Here is a 25,153-nt window from a genome sequence, read left to right on the forward strand (position 1 = left end):
AGCTTGAATTTTATGTGTATGTTTGTGTTCGTATGTGTGTCTGTCGACCTGCCAGCACTTTCATTTGGTAAGTCACATCATCTTTGTTTTTTGGATATATGTACATATCTCTTTTTGGCACAGAGATTGTTTATGTGATCATTACTCCACACAATGTTCCGATACTTATTAAATGACACATACCTTAAGGCTATTCCAAAATAAGTTCTATAACAACATCTATTGTAAGCTGTTCCCTTTACAGATTAGCAACACTTTCCAAGAATCCTCCCCATAAAATGAAGTCTACCATTTACCTTCCACAACATCAACCTTACATGCTCATTCTAGTTCATATCACTTTGTTATGTTGTGCCTAAATATTTAATGAATGTGACTGTGTCAAGCGGCACACCACTAATAATATATTGCATCTTCATACTACCTACCCTACTACATTGAAAATGTGATTTTAAACAATTAGCCCCGAGTGAGTCTCGCTGAGTGGAGTAAGTTATTTTAGAAGCGAATCCAGAGCTCAGTCTAGCCCATTTCATGGGGAGAAGATGCCTGGATTATATGCAACACACACACTGCACTGCCACAGAGAGCCTATACTCTGCTATCTCTCAGGGGTATAACCAATAATAAATGATGGCTAGCATTGTCATGACGTGTCAGCCAACATTTTCTCTCTACAAAGGTTGTTTCCAATGACGTGATCATCTCCCCTGGACGTCAGGTGTAAGGCTCTGAAACACACTTTGAAGACACCAAGAGTGGTCCTATGAGATTTTCCTGTGGCATCCCTCGCAATACCTTTACCTTTGATGAACACTCGTTATCCAGAACAACAAGCTGGGTTCTTTTATTGAAGAAATTTTTGAGCCACTTGCATGTCTGCAAACCTATTCCATGTACTCAAACATTAACAGTCTGCAGTGGGGGACTTTGTCAAATACTTTCCAGAAATATGGACTGTCTATTGCCTTTTATCCATGGTTCATTGGATATCATCTTAGGAAATGGCAAGCTGAGTTTCACACAAATAATTCTTTTTAAATATTTGAGAGAAGCTTTTCTGTCTCAAGGACATTTATGATAATCAAAGTTAGAATATGCTCAAGAATTCTGCAGCAATTCAATGTTAAGGATAAACGGTGGCTACTCAAAACATGGAAGGGTGGGGAGAGGGGCAGAATTCTCCTGATAAATCTACCCGTGTGTGTGTGTGTGTGTGTGTGTGTGTGATATACGCTAACCATAAGCAATATGCTTGACTGCAATTTTTAAAAATCAATAATTTATACGGAATAATATTCATATAATTAATAAACTTTGAAATATTAAGTACAGGGTGTTTAAAAATGAATATAAGGGTTTTAAGGCTTTGTAGCACACATTACACTCACCTTACAGTTATAAATAATACACCAAATGAAAGAGGACCACAAACACTTTTTCTTACAATTATTCAGTGTGAACATCGATCACACATCGAGTCGATAGGCAAGTTGTTCTGAAGTTTTTGAACACTGCACATCATCAGTCTTTTTACAGATGCAAAAATTACTAATAATTCTTGCTTGCTGACATTTTCACATTCGTATTCTAACCAAAAGTACATCAAACTCTGCTACTAACCACAGTGCGTTCCAGCCTTATAATCCAGTAACTCGGCACATACTTCTCCACAACATGATTTACAGTCAGTTTCAACTTTGCCTATAATCCATACATTTTCTGTTATATCTTAACTAAATAATGCCCATTCACTGTTTAAGTAGGATGCTAACAATTGCGTAGCGGCTCTTTATAGCATAAGAACATTTCCCACTAGCTTTCTTGATGGATTTATTAACCTTAGTAATCACTCTCACTCTGATGACATAAGGATCACTAATCAATGTCTTTCTGTCACTATTCGTAAGGTCAACCTGTTCATACCTACAAGGTCTTAAATATTTTCATGGCACGTGAGTCTTTGAACTAGCTGCTCCAGACACTTTTCAGAAAATGTGACAAAACTCCTTCCCAATACTGTCCGTCCGTACCACATGCACCGAATTATAGGCATTCCAGTCTAAACTCAGTGCATTAATTCACCACACAACACATGATATTAGTTCACAAGCTAAAAGGCAGGGACCTGGATTTTGTCATGGGTATAAAGTCAAAGAACAACTCCAGTTATTTTGCATACACGAAGCATTCTCAGAAGTAGAAATTAAATGAAAAGCCAGAGAAAGTGTCTTATAATGAACCAGGCTTCCATGATAATGGCAACCAAGGAGAAATATTCAAAAACTTTATGTATAAATTCTAGAAATACTAAAAGGTCACACACACACACACACACACACACACACACACACACACACACACACACACACTAGCTAGAAGTCAAGTAAGGGATTTTGTTAATTTCTTTTTTGGCAACAAGTTTTTTCGAAGAGGGTTCAATTGTTTCTGGAGCAAATCGGCACTTCTTTTTGTTTTGAATTTCTTGTGGAAGTGAATTTTCAACAACTGGAATCAGATCCTCCTCTTTATGGTCACCTACAAAAGAACAAAAATTACAAATTACAAAAATCCATAGTGAATGTGTTCACTTCTTTAATTGGGTATCTACTTAGGCGTAGTTTTTATTAAAGAAAATCAGGAAATAACCACTTTCAAATAAACATGTAGTACTTCTAACAAATAAAATTTACTTGTCATCTAGAAATTCTAAGTGTGTAATATAAAATAAGACGAACGATTTATTTTTACATCAACACAGAATGCAAAACATTGCACACTGAATATAGTTACTTCTCATTTTCTATATATTATTCAAATTCCCACATGATTACATGAACGGAAAGTTGATAAGCCCAGCACACATTTAGTTTCCATTAACAAATGGTGGTTTTTGTATATCAAAGGTGTTAAAAGTATTTAAAAGCACCAGTTACGCACTCTTGCAATAATCCTAATCCATATGCTCCATAAAATAAAACTGCAGTCAAAAGACGGGCAATTAAATGTGACATGTAAAACTGAGGAGTTGCGAAATTTCATCCTGCTTGACCAAGCTAAGTGTTTCCTGGGGGTAACTATGACATTTTTAAACCAAATGATGACACAGTGAGGTATATGATAAGTACAGTGTGTCACACTCAACAAACAGAAAAGCATGCATCCAACAGAACAACATTGCATGTGTATGGGAAAACAAATTTGTTCCTTATTTTCAGTTATCTTAAGAAGCCTTTGTTCCATTCATATGGATGAGAATTCCCATTTAGCTTCCATTCACATCACAGTACATGTGACAGTGCTAACTTCATTACTAGGCACTAAATTTACTACATATATTTTGCTCATGCAGTTTGTCAGCACCCATTAAAACTTTAGACATGCCCTTGATTCTTCATGTCTCTAAAATGATCATCTAGTTATAAGAGGACCTATAGGTTACTGTGGACTCCATATCGTAGTGCCACTTGGGGGTTTTCATCCTTTAAAAATTCTTACTAGACATGAATCAAGCAACAAGTGAGAGAAAATGATCATAAGACCAACTGAGAATTGAGCTTTGGACCTTTGGATTAGTAGTCTTACACTTGCCAACTTGTTTAAAGTTTCGTACCATAACACGTAAAAGAGAACCCTTACAGGATTGCTCTGCTGTCCGGCTATCCAACTGTTCAAAATCATTTTTCTCAAAAATGTGTAGAGTTACCAGGTTGAAATTTATGTCACATTCTAAAGTCCATAGACCTGTGGGAGCACGCAGACGAATAGCTGCGTGTGCACAGTACAGGGGCAGTGGCGAAGACTCTAGTGTGCACATAATCATTTACTCTTTGCTTTGTGTTTGTTTTTGTCTTAGATGTTCTATGTTAATGGGGTTCATTGCTTCACAATAAAGTTAAACATTAAGAATACGAACCAGTCTATCATTAATAGAATGGAGCTACGTAGTGGCTACAAAGTGGTGACCCCAAAGTCAAAAGAACAGGTACAGCAAGAGGCAGAGGAGAAGGGCAACGAAGATACACTACAACATACACCAAATGGCAGAAGCTCTACAGCACGATCAGTACACCGGCAGGGTATGCTGCGCGGTCAGGTTTGGGAAGTATGGAACGATGTTTGACACCACGGAATGGATTCAGCGGAGCGGGACAGTGATATTACCAGGACAAAGTCTGTGGCCGGAACACATACGAGAGGAAGATTCGCTGGGACAACGCATGAAAGTACGCCCGCTGCCGTTCCTGGCCGATAAACCGGAACTTTGGTTCTCCATGTTAGAACTGGCATTCATACATAATCGGGTAACTGACAACCGGAAAAAGTTCATGATTGCAGCAAACAGTCTGGATGCCAGGGCAGCGATATTGGTTGAAGAGATAATTAGACGGCCGCTGGAAACGCTGCGATATATACAACACTGAAGGGCTTTTTAATAAGCTGGCTTACTAAACTGCTACATCAAAGAATCTGCCAGGTGTTGCGAGGTGAACGCAGAGTTGACAGAATTCCCTCCAAACACTGGAGGCATTTGTGTGGAATCGTGATGGAAAATGAATTTTCGAACACTACACTTCATTCCGTTTGGGCAGCACAGCTTCCGTCTGCAGTAAGAGCAGCTGTGGCAGCGAATAACAGATACGATATACAAAGCACTACTCCAACTCACCGACGTTTGAACCAAGAAATTCTCTCAGTATAGCAAAGGTGGAGGCGACGCCGGAAGAATACGAAGCGGCGGCGATTAATACGCAGCAGCAGATGGAGGTGTTGAGAGTTACCGGTTCGGAGGCCCTGCCGACACATAAGGAGAGCGGAGATGCCGGGAAGCAGCAGTTGTGCTGGTATCATCGACGATTCGGGGAGCGAGCCCTCAAAGTGCATTCTACCGTGCAGTCACGCTCGCCACGTAAATAACATGGAGACTGTAAGTAGAGATGTTTCTTTATTGACGGTATCTCGGCGACTTTATGTTCGGGGTGTGACGGCTTCGTGTTATTATTTGATAGAGACGGGGTCTTATGTCAGCACTTGGCCAAAGGGGAAACGTACTTCCCTCAGTGACAGCACGTCGTTTTGCCTCAAGGCTGCAAATAAACAGTCCATAATGACATATGGCAGTTGTGTCAGCCGATAGCCATGGTGGCCCATCATACAGTCCACCACATAAACACCGTGCCCGGGCCTCCAGTCTCCCTCAGACCGAGAAGGTTGGCCCCAGACAGATTTGCGGACACAAAAGCCGAGTTCGAAGAGATGTTGGAAATGGGAGTGATACGAATATCTGATAGAGCATGGGACTCGCTTTTATATTTAGTGCGGAAGAAAGACGGAAGTTGGAGACCTTGTGGTGATTATAGGTTGTTGAATGCCTGTACGATACCTGATCAGTATCCGGTTCCCAACATCGCGACTTTACAAATAAATTGGCTGGAGTTGAATGTTTCAGTGTAGTCAACTGTAAAAAAAGCATACCACCAAATACTGGTGGCTGACAGTGACATACTGAAGACAGCAGTCACTACACCTTTCGGTCTTTTCGAGTTTTTATACATGCCATTTGGTTAAAAAAAAAAAACCTGCACAGACATGGCAATGTTTCATCGATGAGGTGCTGCAAGGGCTAGATTTCACTTTTGCCTATTTAGACGATATACTGGTGTTCTCAGCGACAGCAGCCCTCCATGAAGAGCACCTCTGGACAGTTTTCGAGAGGCTATGTACTTATGGTGTAGTGGTGAATGACACCAAATGCAGTTTGCGTAAAGATCGGGTGACTTACCTGAGTCACACAGTCTCAGCAACTGGCATCCGTCCTTTGGAGGAGAAGGTCGAGGTTATACAGCAGATGCCTCGTATGTTAGATTTGCAACAGTTGCGGAGGTTCCTAGGTGTTTTAAATTTTTACCGCAGTCATCTGCCAGGATCTGAGGCTTTACAAGCACCACTCACGGAGGCTTTGGCGGGCACGAACACCGGGAAAAATCAGAAGCTACAATGGACATCAAGCATGCAGTGCACGTTCGAGCAGATCAAGGGAAGCCTAAAGCAAGCGGTTTTACTTGTTCACCCAGAGAAAGATGCGAAGCTAGCTATTATTGTTGACACCAGTCAGGTGGCGATTGGGGCAGCGTTGCATCAGTGGATTGCTGGTCACTGGTAGCCTTTAGGATTCTTCTCCAAGAAACTCTCAGACCCACAGCGGAATTGGAGAGCGTACGATAGAGAGCTGCTGGCTGCTTACGAAGCCATAAGGTATTTCTGGCCTTACGTGGAAGCCAGACCATTTACATTGTTTACAGATCACAAACCGCTCACTTTTGCATTCTGCAAGTGTACGGATACTTTGTCACCTAAACAATTCAACTGATATATATAGGCCAGTTTACTACTGATTTACGACATATTAATGGGGCAGAGAATATGGTGGCAGATTACTTCTCACGAGTTGCGGCAATAAAGTATACAGTGAACTATGCTACAATGGCGAGAGAGCAGAAGGATGATGAACAACTGCAAGTTTCTCAGCAGAGCACGCCCACCGGGTTTAAGTTAAAAAAAAAACTGTGTCCGAAGGTGAGACAATACAGTTATGGTGTGATACCTCACAGGGATGGCCTAGACCTTTTGTGCCGGAGAGTTTGCGCCGGGAAATATTCAAAGGGTTACATGGTTTGGCTCATTCGGGACCCAGAGCAATTGTAAAATTAATGACTGAGCATTTCGTGTAGCCACGAATTAAGAGAGACTGTCGGAAGTGGGTGCAGATGTGTCTGGATTGCCAGCGATGTAAAGTGGGACGCCATGTTAAGAAGCCAGTGGGTAAAGTTCAGGAGCCAACTGGTCGTTTCGAACATGTGCATCTGGGTATTGTTGGACCTTTGCCAATGTCCGAAGGCTATCCATATCTATTGACAGCAACTGATAGATTTACGAGATTGGCAGAAGCAATGCCCATTTCAGACATAGCAGCAGAGACAGTCAGCTGGGCGTTCTTGACGACGTGAATAGCACGGTTCGGATGTCCAGTACATGTCACAACAGACCAAGGAAGTCAGTTCGAATCATCCTTATTCCTGGAGATGGCAAACATGTGCGGGTTCTGCTGTCACCGTACCACAAGTTATCACCTGGAAAGCAATGGCATGGTAGAGCGGTGGCACCGAACACTTAAGGACGCGTTAATGTGCCATGGCGAGAATTGATCAGCAGCGTTGCCACTAGTGTTACTAGGCTTACGCACTGTTCTCAAACCTGATCTCGGAGCATCTACAGCAGAATTAGTATACAGGGAAACCTTATGCCTAAGAAGAGTACAGGCGAGATGGACCTACTGTACTTCTTAACAAGAGTAAGGGCTTAACTGGCTGAGCTTAAGCCACAACCAGTCACATGGCATGACGTCAGGCCATCGTTTGTACATAGAGAATTGAGCAAATGCTCACATGTAATGTTGTGAACCGACGCAGTCAGAACTCCATTGAGCCGCCATATATGGGACCTTATAAAGTACTACACCATATGGACCAGACCATGACTATCCTAGTTTGCGATAAGTGTGTTATTGTGTCAATAGACTGGGTGAAGCTGGCTCACTTACTGTTAGAAGATGTAAGACAAGAAGAGGAGGCGGGCCTGCAGCAAGACGAGGGGCCCCTGCAGGGGCGAGAGGATACGACGATTGAGGAAGTACAGCCGGAAATTTGCACAAGAGCCTTCTGCACATTCCTGGAGCTCCGCTCTTCAGGGAGGGGGCTGTGTGGGAGCACGCAGACGAATAGTTGCGTGTGCACAGTACAGGACCAGCGGCAAAGACTCCAGTGTGCACATAATCATTTACTCTTTGCTTTGTGTGTGTGTGTGTGTGTGTGTGTGTGTGTGTGTGTGTGTGTGTGTATGTGTGTGTGTGGTTTTTGTCTTAGATGTTCTATGTCTGGCTCATTGCTTTACAATAAAGTTGAACATTAAGAATACGAACGAGTCTATCATTAATAGAATGGAACTATGTAGTGGCTACAGACCCTTGGCAGTGCAGTAAATATATGCTTCCGAAACAATGCACACAAAAGAATAAAACATTAATGTCACATATTTTGATACTTACAAACTCACTCATCCACAACCAAAAGGATACTTCCCGTTGACTGAAAATCATCAAATTCGGGAAGAAGCAAGGTATCACACTAGAACCACAGAGAAAAATATTGGAAATTGTTACTCTGTAATTATGTCACATGACAAAACCTTTTCATCATTTGTTATCGGACACTGTCCCTCTGTTGGTTAACGTTCCTTTTTCTCAGGTACACCTAGACATATCAAGCTGAAATTTATGCAGCACACTGAAGTAAGTATTCCCTTAATGGTGTAAAAAGCCCCTCATCTGGTTCAGATTCATTGATGACATCTTTGAAATCTGGACAGAGTGAGGACATCCTATACACATTCCGCCAGGACCTCAACACCTTCTCCCCCATTCGCTTCACCTGGTTCTTCCTTGATGTTGACATCCACCTCAAAGGTGACTACATCAGTATTGGTTAAAAACAGTCTGGGTTGCAATGTTAGTTTTTTTATTTTTCAACAACGCGTTTCGCCTTATTTAGGCATCTTCAGGTTATCTTTTCTAGTTGGACGCGAGAGGCACCAAGATCTGCATAACGCGTTCCCGTTCATAGGAGCGAGTAACAGTAAGATGGGGGCTCAGGTAGTAAGCATCAGAACCTTCATCCACATCACACCTACCAACCACCAGCAATATCTCCACTTCGATAGCTGCCACCCATTCCACAACAAGAAGTCCCTTCCATACACCCTATCCACCAGGAGCCACTGCTCTCCGTAGTGACAAGCAGTCCCTCTCAAAATATGCCCAGAGTCTCACTGAGGCCTTCACAGACTGTAATTACTCTCCCAATCTTGGACAGAAACAGATCTCCCGTGTCTTATCTCTACAGACACTCACCACCTCCTGAAGTCCCACTGTCTGCCTCAGAGGTGTGTACTCCTTGAGACTCTGTACTACCCAGGACTGCAGAAACTGAATCACATTCTCCACCAGTATTTTGACTACATCTCGTTGTGCCCTAAAGTGAGGAATGTCCTACCCACTATCCTCCCCACACCTTCCACAGTGGTATTCTTCCACCTACCAACTTATACAATACCCTCGTGCTCCTCCCTATACAACCCCTGCTCCCAACCCCTTGCTCCATGGCTCATACCCCTGTAATAGTCCTAGATGCAAGACCTGTCCCATGCACACCACCACCACCACCACCACCACCACTGCCACCACCAATTCCAGACTGGTCACAAGTATCACCTATGCCATGAAAGGGATGGCTACCTGTGAAACCAGTCATGTGATCTATAAGCTAGATTGCAATCACTGTGCTTTGTTTTACATGGGCATGACAACCACATGAATGGACAAATTGTGGCCAAGAAACAGTTCGATCACGCAGTTGCTGAGCATGCTGTCCATCACGATGTTGTTCTTCATTTTAATCACTGATTCACAGGCTGTGCCATCTGGATACTTCTATAAAATCAGCTTTCTGAATTGAGCAGGTGGGAACTCTCCCTGCAATTTATCCCATGTTCCCGTAACCCTGCTTGCCTCAGTCTTCTGTTACATTGTCCTCCACCTGCTTATCCCATCCTTGTTCCCACTCCACAGCTTTCTATTCCACAAGCACCCTCAGTCTCTTTACTTTTCTGCTTTTCCACCCTAACCATGCCCCCTGTCTAACCTCTTGAATGTACCCAGCTGCCTTACCCTCTCTCCATCTTGTCCCCATTTGGTTCCACAAGCAGCACCTTACTGTACCTCAGCGGTACCCTGCTCTGCCTCCCTCTTCCCACCCCAGCCTCCACCTCACTCGCACCACCCAGGTTGCTTGTCCCATCACGTGCAGTTGCTCATAGTCTGGCCTGGACAGACAGATACAGTGGTCATATGTAAAGAGCTGCGTTTGCGAGAATGTATGTGTGTATGTTGTCTATTTCAGGAGGAGATGATCATGTTACTTTTTTAAAAAATCTTCAAATGAATGTCTGCATTACCAGCCTATTTTCTTTTGTATATCAACCAATTCCTTATTTTTCAATTAATATTGATAACATATTTGAATTTTTTTTTTTTTTTACATTTGGCAACCATTTCCTATGCCAATACACTGTTTCCATATAATCTTGAAATTTGTAGATGTTGTCTCCATTTTTGTTATGACTTAGTTCACATAATGCCCATATCCACATAAACAGAGTTTTTTTCGTTTTTGGGTAGTACACCAATCAGCCCAGAGGAGTATGTTGTTGATGTAAGCAGTCTGTTGTGAGTAATGCTAATCTCTTCCTGGACAACTTCCAATTCGTGAACTGTCCACAGCAAGTCAACTTTTATATAACATTTGAGCCACTTGTCAATATCACTTCACTCAATAAGGTTAAATTTTTCCATTAGTTGCAACAGTTTTTGTTTACAACTTTACATAAAGTTGATACCACTTCTGATGAATGAATTTTCAAGCTAAAATTTTCCCACATTGTTTTCCATGTGATATTTAGGTGCTTAAGTTCAACAAGGTTTTGGCTATCTGTCTTCTTCCATTCATCAGTCAAGGTCTTTGTCATTAATACTGTTTTTTGTGACATGCTATGTTACCAAGGGAACTCTCTTCCAAGTAAAATTCTCTGATACATGTAAGTTTTAAATTTATATTGCTTATGTCAATGGGTGGTTTTATACTTTCAGTGTGAACAATGTTTGGAAAGCTTCCATGTGATAGTGCTTGGCTCCTTGTTAACCACTACGGTGGTTCGTTTTACACACAGTGCAGTCATCTTCCTTCTGATATCCATTTATTCTAAGCTACCCACCTTTCTTGATTTTATGATCACACGGCAATTTAGCTTCAAGATATGGCCTTGTCACACACACTTTCTGGACATTTGTATTGTCCTTTTGGTCTGCAGTTTGAGAATTGGATACACACCTGAGTCACAATCCTGATTTTTTTTAACCAGTTGTTTTCTATTAAAGTACCTTGTATTTAGTTTGTTGTGTGCTTTCAGTTTTTGGTTGCCATTTACCATTATGATTCCTAGTGTGTCGTGGCTGTTTACCATTTGCACCCACAGTACACCAACAATTCCAAAACCTCTGGCATTTAATATTACACATTTTCCCTAGTTTATTTTTGTTCCAGAGGCTGCACTGTAGTCGTCAATTTCAGTTTTCCTATATTGTTCTCTTAACTTATGAAAACCACAGCCACACCAGTTAGTTTTCCGTTCAGTCTCCTGAGTAGTGGCTCCAGTCACAGCACAAAAAGTGACACTGAAAGCATACTACCTTGTGGTACACCCTTTTGTATCTGAATCGCCTTTGTTACGTATCTGTTGATACGAGGGTCACTCCAAAAGAAATGCACACTATTTTTTAAAAAATCCATCTTTTATTCTGCATGTTTGAAAGTTTTACAGTGTGTAGATACATAATTTAGGAACAATATTTTTATTTCTCCATATAATTTCCGTCCCTCTCAACTGCCTTATGCCATCTTGAAACCAGCACCTGTATACCTGCAGGGTAAAATTCTGGCCCAACTTGTTGAAGCCACTGTTTGGCAGCATGCACAAGGGCGTCATCATCTTCACACCTTGTTCCATGAGGAGAGTCTTTCAGTTTCCCAAAGAGAAGATAATCACATGGAGCCAGGTCAGGACTGTAAGGCGGGTGTTTCAGTATTGTCCATCTGAGTTTTGTGATCGCTTCCATGGTTTTTTGACTGACATGTGGCCGTGCATTGTCGTGCAACAGCAAAACATCCTGCTTTTGCCGATGTGGTCAAACACGTCTCAGTCGAGCTTGAAGTTTCTTCAGTGTCGTCACATATGCATCAGAATTTATGGTGGTTCCACTTGGCATGATGTCCACTAGCAAGAGTCCTTCGGAATCGAAAAACACCGTAGCCATAACTTTTCCAGCAGAAGGTGTGGTTTTGAATTTTTTTTTCGTGGATAAATTTGCCTGATGCCACTCCATTGATTGCCTCTTCGTCTCTGGTGAAAAATGATGGAGCCATGTTTCATCACCTGACACAATTCTTCCTAGAAATTCATCTCCACCATTCTCGTACTGTTTCCAGAAGTTCGCTGCATACCGTTTTTCTTGTTTCTTTGTGAGCCACTGTCAACAACCTCTGAACCCACCTGGCACAAACCTTTTTTAACGCCAACACTTTCAGTATTCTGCAAACACTTCCTTCCCCTATCCCAACGTTGCGTGACAATTCGTTAACTGTGATGCGTCTGTCAGCAGTCACCAATTTGTTCACTCTCTGCGCATTGTCTGGAGTGTGTGCAGTATGAGGCCTGCCGCTGCGAGGACAATCCTCAATATTGCCGTCCCCGCTTTCATCACGTAACCTGCTTGCCCACCGACTAACTGTACTGCGATCGACAGCAGCATCTCCATACACCTTTTTCAACCTCTTGTGGATGTTTCCCACTGTCTCGTTTTCACAGCACAGGAATTCTATGAAAGTATGTTGCTACTGACGAACGTCAAGTGTAGCAGCCATCTTGAAGACATGCTGTGACGGCACCACTCACGGGAACAGGTTGAACTAAGTTTGAAAACAAGCGGGAAGTATGTATCTACACACTGTAAAACTTTCACACATGCAGAATGAAAACTGTATTTTTACAAAAATAGTGTGCATTTCTTTTGGAGTGACCCTCGTATAATCCTTGTAGTGATTTGTTATCAAATTCCAGTTTACTTTTACAGCCCTTTCTTCAAGTCCTATTTGTTTCAGTACCTGTTCTAAATAGTGGAAATTAAGACAGTCAAAAGCCTCACAAAAGTCAACAGAAAGTAAAGCACACTTTTTGTTAGTTATGGCAACTATGAAATAATGTTACAGTATTCAGAAATTAGGGTCATGACAGATCTCCCTGGAAGGCAGGCTTTTTGAGTTTTGACTACTTTGTCAAGGAGGAACATCATTCTGCTATAACTGCTGTGGCAATCTTTTTATAATCTTAAGTTTAGTAAGGTTACTGGGCAGAAGTTGTATATTTTCTTTGACATTAGATCAATTTCACCCATTTTGGTCCTACTGGGAACAGTGCCTCCTGTCATAATTTCATTTAAAATTTCAGTAAAAGTTGCTCCAATGATACTCCACAACTTAAGATAAAAGTCTTTTCATATACCGTCTAGTCCAGGTATTCTGTGTTGTGGTGGCAACTTGTTGATTAACTCTAAAATGTCTTCTGCCTTTTTAAAAAAAAAAAAAAAACAATTCCAGAAAAAAATTCACTCTTTTTCCTTTTTGTAGCCCTCAAAGTTCTTTTCAACTTTCCCTCATGGTACTTGTTTGCTGTCAGTTTCGTGGTCATATTTAGACTCGAATGGAGTTTACCACCCACTTGAAACTGCACTCTCATGCAACCCGACTTGAAGGAGATGTTCTGCCTATGCTCGTACCAGCCGCTAAAGGCCTGGTACCCTCTACAGGCTGTGGCCTCATTCGAGGTAGACTTGGGCTCAGCGCACGGTTTCGAGGTAGTGAACCCTCCCAAACACCACATACCACATGCCTGTGGGGTTCAGTGCTGAACTCTTCCCTGTTCGATCGCTGCTAGTCAGTGAATCCTTGTTAGTTTATTTTCCTCTGTTTAGTAACATACTTAAATTCAATGGGTACTCTTGCCTGCTCTGAGGTCGTTACACAAGATGGCGCGCGCCGCAGTGCCAGCCAGCTGTGTACACTGCTGAGACAGCACGGGTATGCGAACCACTAGGGGACAGGTGCACATAGCACACTTGAGGAGACACATCACGCATCATACCGGCCACAATACTCACCAGTCTTCGAAGCAGAGCAAAAAATGCTGCGAGCTTCAATGTACTGCTGACACTCAGCCTGACGTGACACGGAAATGGAATCCATGGACCACAATATGTGTGTGAAATGTCAATGTTCACTAGTCCTGCAGTTCATATTTCAATGCGCAATTTGCTGTGTTTTTCACCCATGAGCTGAGTGATCCACTGTCCAGGGTGATCTTTTTCGTTTGTACTTTTCCTGTTGTACAACAGTTTTGTGTGTGTGTGTGTGTGTGGGGGGGGGGGGGGGAGGGGGGGGAGTGTTTGATGGCCCCTGGGCCATTGTGTTGTCCAACAGCTTCATGGCTGATAGGTGTCATACGCATCCACGCTGGAACGTGGGGGCACTCAAAACTCGCACCATACGCCAGGTGCCACAGCCTCCTGATCTGGAGCTACAGCACTCTTACCACAACCGTTGCATTAGTTTTGAGCCTTTTGTATGGTTAAGCATGTGGTGCACAGTTACTGTACAGATATTGTGTTGCACAATATGAAACACACATTGCATGATTTGCAGCCTAGTCAGTCTTCTCCTATAGACATGTCGACTGTTTCATCATGAGAGTACATTGTCTCAAATTGTTGCTGAATTTTCTGGACAATGTCATTCTGCTTTGTGAGTATGCTGCCATTTTCTGTTTCCAAGCATTCTGTGAAGTCTATTTATCGTTTATATGGTGTCTGATGAAACTGAACATAGAAGTTGCTACTTAAAGAGATTTAGGTTTCGATTTTATCTTGTGAGCTTCAATTTGTTTGTTTCTGTTTCATGCTCAATAGTTTGGCTGTTATCAAGTTTATTTCTGGATGTATCATATAGCTCTCTCAATAAGTTGTAACAAAAGTAGTCTTATTGTTTCTTGCTTCTTGAGCCCCACAATAAACTAAGTGTTGCCCAAGTTTCCTTTTGGTTAAACTGGTCCACCATTCTGATTTTGACAAATATTTATTGTTTGAGCATAGATAAGGGTGCCAAGTGTCACTTATAACATCGAATAATTCACTGTGTGCGAGGTGTGAAATGTTTAACATCCTGTGCTATCTATGTCACTTGGTAGGTTTACAGTTACTGAAAGAGCAGAATGATCATAAAACAGGCCAGAACCACATCAACAGCAAGAATTTGTTCACTTATATTATCAGACACGTGCAGTCTATTTACCTGGCTGCACAAAGTTGAGGTGAGGAACATATTTCGCTACAGTGGAATACTTTAATTCCCAAGAGTCTTTCAGTTTAACATTCTGAACCAACTCGTGCGGCTCTTTGCAGTAGTTAAAATTCGGTGACTGGTATTTTTTTTTTGTTGAGCACACAGTTAAAGTCACTACCTAGTAACAGGTTGCGGGGACCTGTCTAACAGATAAATATCTTTTTTATTGTTATTTAATGTTAGCCATGAATGTGAAACTTATCTTGCGGCCTAAGTCTAAAAAGTATGATTTATGGGAATACCTTACCTTAATAAAACAACTGTACTTTCTTTCAGAGCTATGTTTAATAATGTACGGAACCCAGGAACTGACAAATTTAAAATACTAACTTCTTGTAAGATAAGAATAACTGCTTCTTATTCATAAATGAACTGTTGTTGAAATGTAAATTTTAAATCAAATGTAATTTATAAATTTTCAAAGCCAACATTAAATTAGCTTGAGTTAAAGCCACAGAGAATCTCATTAATGCAGACTGAACAGTTGTTTTCTCATTCCATTTCCATGAGAATTTCTGATTGGGATTCTTTTACACAAGTAGTAACACTGAAGTCTTTGGAGTCCTTTATTTTTATTTTTCTTCCAGGCTCTGTACACAGTTGGCTGGGTTCTGTACCTACGCCATCCACTCTTAAGAATATCTTGTCCACTGGAAACATCTAAGGATCTTTAACGATATTTAAATCCACCTTTTGTTACACTGGTTTTTGAGTCAGTGTCCCAGATACATTTTTCTCTACAGGCAGCCTACTTCCCCCACCCCTTTCATTTTCTGCTTGTTTGTTGTCACTAACTCCCTCCTCTTATTTGTTTTTGGTGTGGAACTGCCACTCTTATGTTTGTATACAAGCACCACTTTAATTATTGTGCTTTTTGAGAGTTTGTACTTTTAGCAGTTCTGCATGTTTTGATAGGCCAGATTGCTGTGTAAACAACTGTGGCGTCAACATGGACTGCTTGTTGTGGTTCAAGAGCTGCCTTTGAGTTTGTCGGTGTTGCGTCCTGCATTGCTACCTACCCTGCTGCTGCTGTAGTATCATTCTGTGTGGTCTGTTCGAATTTTGGTATTGTCTATGTTGCTTCAATCACACATTCAACTCCTCTAATTTTCAGTGGGAGGTGCTTTTCTGATTCCAGTTTTGTGCACGAGAAACTCCGCAGCCAATAATTTTGGCTCTTGTTGTAAAACATTTCTAGTGCTTGGACCTTCAGGTTTAATCATTTGGTTTTCCATCACGAGATTCCCAATTGCTTCAGTTTTCTGCACTGCTCTAATGAATTTCTCACAATGAAAATGCTTGACATAGACCTTCATTTTTTACCTGTTTCAGATAATGAAACTGCTATGGTCACAGTGGTTTGAAGATGATAATGAATTAAAGGATTGTTCCAATGCACAACTTAGCTCATGGGTTGTAGAATTCAACAACGAGTGCACTGAAAAACTTGTTACTTGATGTGACAAGAGTGTTGTGTGTAGGAAGCAATTATGTGGACAAAGAACTGACAGTGGTAGCTTTAATTGAATATAATAAAATCTATCTTTATATACCTGCACGTTTTCTTTATAAATTAATGTAATTTACTTTTTGAATATCCTAACACTTGTTTTGAGCTATTAGCAACATTTACAATGAAAAGTAGTATTATGAAATGTAAATGCAACATCTCCAAACACCATTCCTAATTATCAACTAGATGTGAGGTCACCCAACATGCACAATTATCAGTGTATAGCTTGTATACAGATAGAAACCAGGACACATGCCAAGCATTTGGAATAACTAAACAATTTGTTACATAGATTATTGCTGAAAATTTATACACTGACAAACTTCCTTATGTCAGGAGACTGTTAGTTTCATCAGCCTAGGACACTTACTGTTCTAACTAAACTTGTTGTCTAAGAATAGAAAACAAACTTTATGATAAAATTATAATGTATACTGTTCAGCAAATGGTTCACAAATTAGTGAAGCAACAGAAGGGAAACTAACTTTGACATGCAAATTTCTGAAACTCTGACTCCATGAAGAATAACTGTAATACTGCATTTATTATATTTCTTAAACAATAATGTGTGGCTCATTTTACAAAACAAAACAGAAGTTTGCACAAAAGCCTACTTTCCTAACAGAAGAAAGCTAGATGCACATTACCTTCACCTTTCTTCTCAATCTCCCGTTTAAGTTTAACTATTTCCTCCTCTGCACGCAATCTCATTCTTTCCGTAACACCAGTCTCACTTTTCAAAGCTACGACTTCATCAGTCATTGCGATGTACCTCATCATAATATCTTCATATCGTTCCCAAATCTTTTTAGTCTTCTCTCTAATGGAAAATCAAACAGCAGTTTTCAAGGATATAACCTGTAGAGCATCTCTCCTTTCAAAAGAAAGGTACACTCAACATTGTAACCATGTAAAGACAGCAAATAATAAACTTAAAATACTGAATCACAGTTTTAAAAAAACATTAATTAATTCAATTATAGAGTTCCTTATATCTCGAGAATGACTCAGTACATGTGAGAATCAAATGTAAATATTAACAAAATGAAGCAGCCATTAAAGATGTATTAATAATATAAATACCATTAACCACTTGCGTCACGTATTATGTTTTATTTTAAAATATATCGGAAACTTAAAATCCCAAGTTTATTGGTAATTCTGCAAGAACCCTTTAAAAATGGAGTCCTAAATATTACTGTTTCTATCCAGTAGTTGACTGTTGAAGTCAGAGTATCCACTTCATACTTCTTGCTCAGAGCATCGATTATTTGGTTGCAGTTGTTGCCACTAGAGATCCCCTTGTGTGTATGCATGTTTCATGTATTAGAAATTAAGAGACATTTGTCATCTTGTATAGTAGTTTACAAAATGCATTTAGAAACAGCAGCAACAGAGGATCTGACATTGCATGAGGGCTTGACAACACATGATATGTTATCAGATGAGGCAAGTGATGAAAGTTCATCAGGTGAATAATTAGCATGTGCTCACCAGCTGGATGGTACAGATTCATCTACTGTATTGTCACCAGCTCCTCTAAGGTTTCCATTCGTGCTAAATTACTTAATAGCACTGATGCTGGTGACACCAACATTCCAAAGGATTGTAAGTTTTACCCATTTTTTGTAAATATAAGAAAGTACCTTTACTTTTCTGTTCTACTAATTATGTAAACCGTCCACAGTGAACGCTCAATAAAATTTGGCCCATGTATAATTCAACAAACAAATTCAGTAGTTTGTGCAATCCAGACAGATGAAGTGACCGACAAAAGTTTGATCTTTAAGAGATGTTGGGTACAGTATCTACTACTAAAATTAAAAAGGGGATTCAGAATCTAGACAACCATTCTTTGAAAGTTCCTAAGTGGGACACATGTTGAAAGATACCAGGTCTGAAAACATGTACAAAGACATGCTTCAGTCAACTCTGATCATAACGACACTTAAGAAACCACTTGCAGGATTATCAGTCAGTTTCCCACAGATATCACAGTCAGCCTGTACAAACTTGTGACATTCTCCGTCATTTTGTGATAGAAAACTGTTTTTCAGAGAGACAAAGTAATAGGAATTTGATGAAATGATGAGAAGGACATGTTTTTCTTTACTCACTATTCTCAACCCTGAAACAAAGGCTACATGTAAGAGATCTACAGAGGTGTCAATGTCAATAGCAGTTGCATCATATGACAACACAATGGCTCGAGTTGTGGAAATTTATCAGCACCTAGCAAATAACATCGCAACTGGTAAAAAGAGAATAAAAACCACTGCAAATATATTTTTTAACCTTGTTGTTGTCATTGGAGAGTAGTAGTAGTAGTAGTAGTAGTAGTAGTAGTAGTAGTAGATGTTGTTGTTGTTTTCTTCTTCTTCTTCAGAACAAAGACTGGTTTGATGCAGCTCTCCATGCGACTCTATCCTGTGCAAGCTTCATCATCTCCAAGTACTACTGCAACGTACATCCTTCTGAATCTGCTTAGTGTATTCATCTCTTGGTCTTCCTCTACGATTATTACCCTCCACACTTCCCTCTGATACTAAATTAGTGATCCCTTGATGTCTCAGAACATGTCCTACCAACTGATCCCTTCTTCTTGTCAAGTTGTGCCACAAACTCCTCTTCTCCCCAATTATATTCAATACCTCCTCATTAGTTATGTGATCTACCCACCTAATCTTCAGCATTCTTCTGTAGCACCACATTTCGAAAGCTTCTATTCTCTTCTTGTTCAAACTATTTATCGGCCATGTTCCATACATGGCTACACTCCATACAAATACTTTCAGAAACGACTTCCTGACACTTAAATCTATACTTGATGTTAACAAATTTCTCTTCTTAAGTAACACTTTCCTTGCCATTGCCAGTCTACATTTTATATCTTCTCTACTTCGACCATCATCAGTTATTTTGCTGCCCAAATTGCAAAACTCATCTACTACTTTAAGCGTCTCATTTCCTAATTTAATTCCCTCAGCATCACCCAATTTAATTCAACTACATTCAATTATCCTCAGTTTGCTTTTGTTGATGTTCATCTTACGTCCTCCTTTCAAGACACTGTCCATCCCGTTCAGCTGCTCTTCCAGGTCCTTTGCTGCTATCTCTGACAGAATTACAATGTCATCGGTGAATCTCAAAGTTTTTATTTCTTCTCCGTGGATTTTAATTCATACTCCGAATTTTCCTTTTGTTTCCTATATTGCTTGCTCAATATACAGAGAGAATAACATCGGGGAGAGGCTACCACCTTGTCTCATTCCCTTCCCAACCACTGCTTCCCTTCCATGTCCCTCAACTCTTATATCTGCCATCTGGTTTCTGTACAAACTGTAAATAGCCTTTCGCTCCCTGTATTTTACCCCTGCCACCTTCAGAATTTGAAAGAGAGTATTCCAGTCAACATTGTCAAAAGCTTTCTCCAAGTCTATAAACGCTAGAAATGTATGTTTGCCTTTCCTTAATTTATTTTCTAAGATAAGTTGTAGGGTCAGTATTGCCTCACGTGTTCCAATATTTCTACGGAATCCAAACTGATCATCCCAGAGGTTGGCTACTACCAGTTTTTCCATTCGTCTGTAAAGAATCCATGTTAGTATTTTGCAGCTGTGACTTATTAAACTGATAGTACAGTAATTTTCACATCTGTCAACACCTGCTTTCTTTGAGATTGGAATAATTATATTCTTCTTGAAGTGCGAGGGTATTTCACCTGTCTCATACATCTTGCTCACCAGATGGTAGAGTTTTGTCAGTGCGTCTCTGCCAAGGTTATCAGCTGTTCTAATGGAATGTTGTTTACTATAGAACTTTATTTATGGAATGCATTTATCCTCTTTGATAAAGTAGTAAGAAGAAATCACTTCAGTTCCTTATTGCTGTTATGGAAAACATGACAATGTGTAGCCATGTTCATAACATGGAGAAGAAGAAAATCTTGATGATCTTATGAAGATTGTACTGTTCTTTGCTTCTGTGCATATCACATGGCTGCAAACTTAAGTTTCAGGCTAATTATTATTTAACTTTCAATCTACACTGGATCTATGAAAAACTTTTCCAAATGTGAAGTTTTACAGATCTTTGTAATTAAAATTCTGAACAACTCATTACGATGACCTCTGTTTTTTGTACATATGTCTAGCTAAATGGAATTTTTCCATTAATAGGAGGTCCCGTACAATTATCTGAAAAATCATTATGTTAAGTTGATAGGTGACACTTTATGACTGACAGTATTCTAAGACAGGCCAGCCCAGACGTATACTGAACAAATATGTATAATGAGAAGAGGTTCTCACTAGTTATAGCAGACAATGTGGAGAACTTTCTGATAGACAGAACTAACTTGCAACATTTAAAGATGCTAAATATGGCATTTTAAAGACCATGAACTGTTTTCTGTAGCATCAGAAAAATTATTTCAAGAGGACTTTAAAAACATAATAAGTTGAACTCTATCACACAGTAACAAGATAACAGCAGCACCAACCACTCTCCCACCATCTGCAGAAGTTTCCACAAATGCCTGACCTACTGAACCAAATATAAACAGTTCATGCGAGTTTGAAGCCTTTTAGTCCGTGATCTGCTGTTGTAGCAGTCAAACGACTTGCTCATGAAGTTATTTAGACATTCACAATGTACACAATAGTTGAAAAATTGGATATGGTTTTTGTTTATCACAAATGTTGCCAAACTGTTACGGTTGTGGTGTGGTTGTATGTTGAAAGGTATCTTGATTGTGCCAAATGCTTGTCTTCTGTACATCAAGTATTAGGCTTTTGTTATGGCACCCATCTCTTCTCTGGCATGCCCAGACTTCCTTCGGTGTATTGGATTATAATTTGTAACTTTGTAAGGAAGTCTACCGCTGTTCATTCTGTTGAGATGCTCCCACCATTTCCTTCTGTTGTCCACTACTCCTCCTCATGTTGATCATGTTTATACCTTCTAAATGTGTGTGTTTCTTAATTTGTCTACACTGGTGCATCTTTTCACAGCCCAAAGAAATCTCACTTAGCTGCTTGGATCTTTCTTACTTTGTTGTTTCTAAGTGACCTGTAACTCACTTCTGTTGAGTAGTATGGATGGCTCTGAGCACTATGGAACTTAACATCTGAGGTCGTCAGTCCCCTAGAACTTAGAACTACTTAAACCTAACTAACCTAAATGCATCACACACATCCATGCCCGAGGCAGGGTTCGAACCTGCGACTGTAGCAGTCGCGCAGTTCCAGACTGAAGTGCCTAGAACCGCTCGGCCACTCCAGCCGGCTGAGTAGTATGGAGAGCATCATTATTTTATAACAATAATGGTTATGGGTTTAGAGAGATTTAACTACTTTGTTATTAGTCCCTCACTGCAAATTCTCGTAAAAAAAATATGAAGCAAGAAAAGGAGAATTGTCAGTTCCTGGGTTGTGAAAATGTAATGGTTAAAAGTGAGTGTGACACTAGCTGTAGTCAGATAGCTGAAAATGACAAAATTTAGGCACCTAAAAAAATTCTAGCTGGTCACTGAAGAATATAACAAGGAAGGTAGACATTTTCAGTACAATTAAAATGTGAGAAAAAGCAGATTGTACAGACTACAAACTAATTAGCTTAAATACATGGATAGATAAAATACGTACACAAAAGTTTAAAAATGTGCTGTACTGCTGAGTGAAAAAGGAGCCTGAGGCCACTCAGAGCATCCACTGCAGTGATAAGTACAATATGAAGGTCTTTTCCCACTTTCAGGTGAGAAATAACAATACCATCCTACCAGTGGGATTGAAACTCTCCTCCCCATCAATTTTTTTTAATTAATTGAGATTTACCTCTATACATAGGGTTTTGTCGACGTAACAAATACCCAGAAATTATTACATCGTTACATAAGATCTTAATCTCCTCGGATGTCACTCCAGCTGTTTTGATCTTGAATATGTTCTTCCCCTGTGTCAAGTGTTCTCATTGTTCATTGTACATTTTGGAGCCAGTTAGTGTGTCCTTCTTTCCTCCTTGTTTCCCATTCCTGGATAATTTTCAGTATTCTGGGTTCCTCCATTCTTCTAAAATGCCCATACCATTGTAACTTGCTTCCATCAATCGATCATGTCATGTATTCTTTCACTTACTTCCATTCTAAGTGTGAGTGAGTGTGTGTGTGTGTGTGTGTGTGTGTGTGTGTGTGTGTGTGTGTGTGTGTGATATTAGTAACCCATGTCTCCATTCCATACATAATTATGCTCTCTAATATCGATTTATATATGATTGTTTTGCTTTAGGTTATTACATTTCTGCTCCAAAAGATTGAGTTGAGCATCCCAATGAGTTTCCTTCCACTCTTAATTCTTTTATTAATTTCTAGCTCTAATTTTCCCTCCATCTCTAAAATGGATCCCAAACAGAAAGTATTGACCTCCTTAATGCTCTTTCCCTCTACGTATAAGTCATCTGGATCATCAGTCAGGTATTCTGTTTTCTGATAATCTTCAATACCTAGTTTCTGCATTCCACTGCTACCCGACTACATATATAATTTGCATCTTCTGTCTTAAACTGTAACTACTTTATCATCAGCAAATAGTAGGTGACGTAAATAAACTCCATCTTTAATTTTTAGCCCAATCCCATTGCATTTATGAGACCATGCCTTAAGACTACAGTCTCTGTAGATTTTAAACTATGTTGGTGACATGGGACAGCCTTTTAACAAACCCTTGCTTGTTCTAAGTTTCTGAGAAGATTTATTATCAATTTTCAGTTGACGGATGTTACATTTATATATTTATTGTATTATTTTAATTAAAGGATCCTTTATGTTTTCCATATGTATTGCTCTCGAAAGTAGTTTTCTCAGGACAGTATCATATGCTTTTTCTAAATCTATGAAAATTAATCCTATGTTTTTTGATTTCTCCCTATGTTTCTCTAAGATCTGTTGTAAGGTTTCATGTAGCTGCTGGCTCACTTCCTGTAGTTGAAGCTGAGAGCACATTTCATGAGATTTTTCACCCGATGCACTATCTGATGTGTTAACATTATTTTTTAACCTAGTTGGCATAGCAGTAGTTGATTCTCTTGGAGTAGAGCTCCTAAATCAGTGTCTCTGAAATCCAGTGTGCAGACAAGGAAACGCTTGACTACTTCATGTTCTGCAGCTGTTACTGAAGCAAAAGAAGATAACTTCTATTCATATCACGAAAAACCACGTCCATTGCTTTCCTTTTACAAACATATATTTCCTTAAATGGGTGAATTGATCATTAGAGTGACTCATGAAATAGAGCAGAACATAGCTTTTCATATGACATACACCTCAAAGGCTCAACATAACATCCAAGATTGCTGTATATATTTTATTTGTCACAAAACCATCTTGTCTTTTGTTTTCATTCTTGTAGTGTGGTTGCTCCTTGACGGTCAAGCTACCACAAAGCCCTGATATCAAAACATCGAAGGCCCCATGAACAGCAGGTGAAGCCATTTACTCATCATCACACCTTGCCATTTCCTCACATCCCCCACCCCTCCTCCCATTTAATGTCTGCACCGACGAAAATAAACATCTGTACATGGCATATGTTCTGCAACTTCCTTCCTACTTAATATTATTCTGTCATAATAATCTTTCCTTGCACTACACAAGGATGTAAGACTTCAGTCTATGCATGATCTACCAGCTGTGAAGCCTCATTGTTATTCCTGGGTTTTTGAAATTTCCAGCTTGTTTTTAATCTCTTTCCCAAAATTTCACATTAATGTGTCTATAACACAAATTCCTCGATAGTTAAAGCAGCTTATGTCATCCTTTTTTTAAATGTGGTATTAATATAACCTAGCTTCTTTTCCTCGATTACCGAATCTCCATGTAACAATGTTTTGAATAATCATGTTATTAATTTCACAATTTTTGTCACCAGCATATTTTAGGAACTCCAGACTGATATCACTTCATCCAGGTGATTTACCATTCTTTCCCATTCTTGACCTCATACTCACCTCACTTTCTAAAATTTGGATTTCCTTCCCTTCCTATTCCTTTCTGTTCACTATTCCTTCTTCCAGTTATTCTTCTGTATCCTCATTTAATAATTTCCAGAAATATTCTTCCATTCCTTTGGTGTTATCAGTTGAAGACCAGCCTTTGCTTTTGTCTCTTGTTGAAGCCCTTTTAATACTGACAACACTTCTTTCACTCTCACAAACACTAGTTTGCTATTGACATTTTTCTTCTTTTCTTTGTAGACTGTTCTTGCTGCTTTCGGTTTATTATTGGACCACTGACTGAAAATGTTCCTCTTTCCTTTAATTGCCACCTCTGTTTCCTCCAACCACCATTCTGCTGTACAGCTGTGGTCGTTCCCCTATATGCCCAGCACCTCTGTTGCTATAACACTGGTTTTTATGTATTCCTATATTTCCTTTGTACTTCCTTCAAATGATTCTTGCAACATTCTTCCCAGCCTGGCAGCAAAGAGTGTTTGTATACTTTCATCTTGTTGGCTGTCAATACTGAACT

General features: G+C 39.8%; 1 long non-coding RNA gene across 1 annotated transcript; it reads right to left on the bottom strand.

The window, feature by feature from the left end:
* Window positions 1–1,339: 1,339 nt before the first annotated feature.
* On the bottom strand, window positions 1,340–17,467 carry LOC126092484 (uncharacterized). The gene is made up of 2 exons (XR_007521342.1): window positions 17,280–17,467; window positions 1,340–2,538 (listed from the first exon to the last, which is right to left on the bottom strand). It is a non-coding gene; the product is annotated as an uncharacterized LOC126092484 (long non-coding RNA).
* Between the last annotated feature and the right edge of the window lie 7,686 nt (window positions 17,468–25,153).

The sequence above is a fragment of the Schistocerca cancellata genome, chromosome 7 (genome assembly GCF_023864275.1).
Source record: "Schistocerca cancellata isolate TAMUIC-IGC-003103 chromosome 7, iqSchCanc2.1, whole genome shotgun sequence".
Taxonomy (NCBI): domain Eukaryota; kingdom Metazoa; phylum Arthropoda; class Insecta; order Orthoptera; family Acrididae; genus Schistocerca; species Schistocerca cancellata.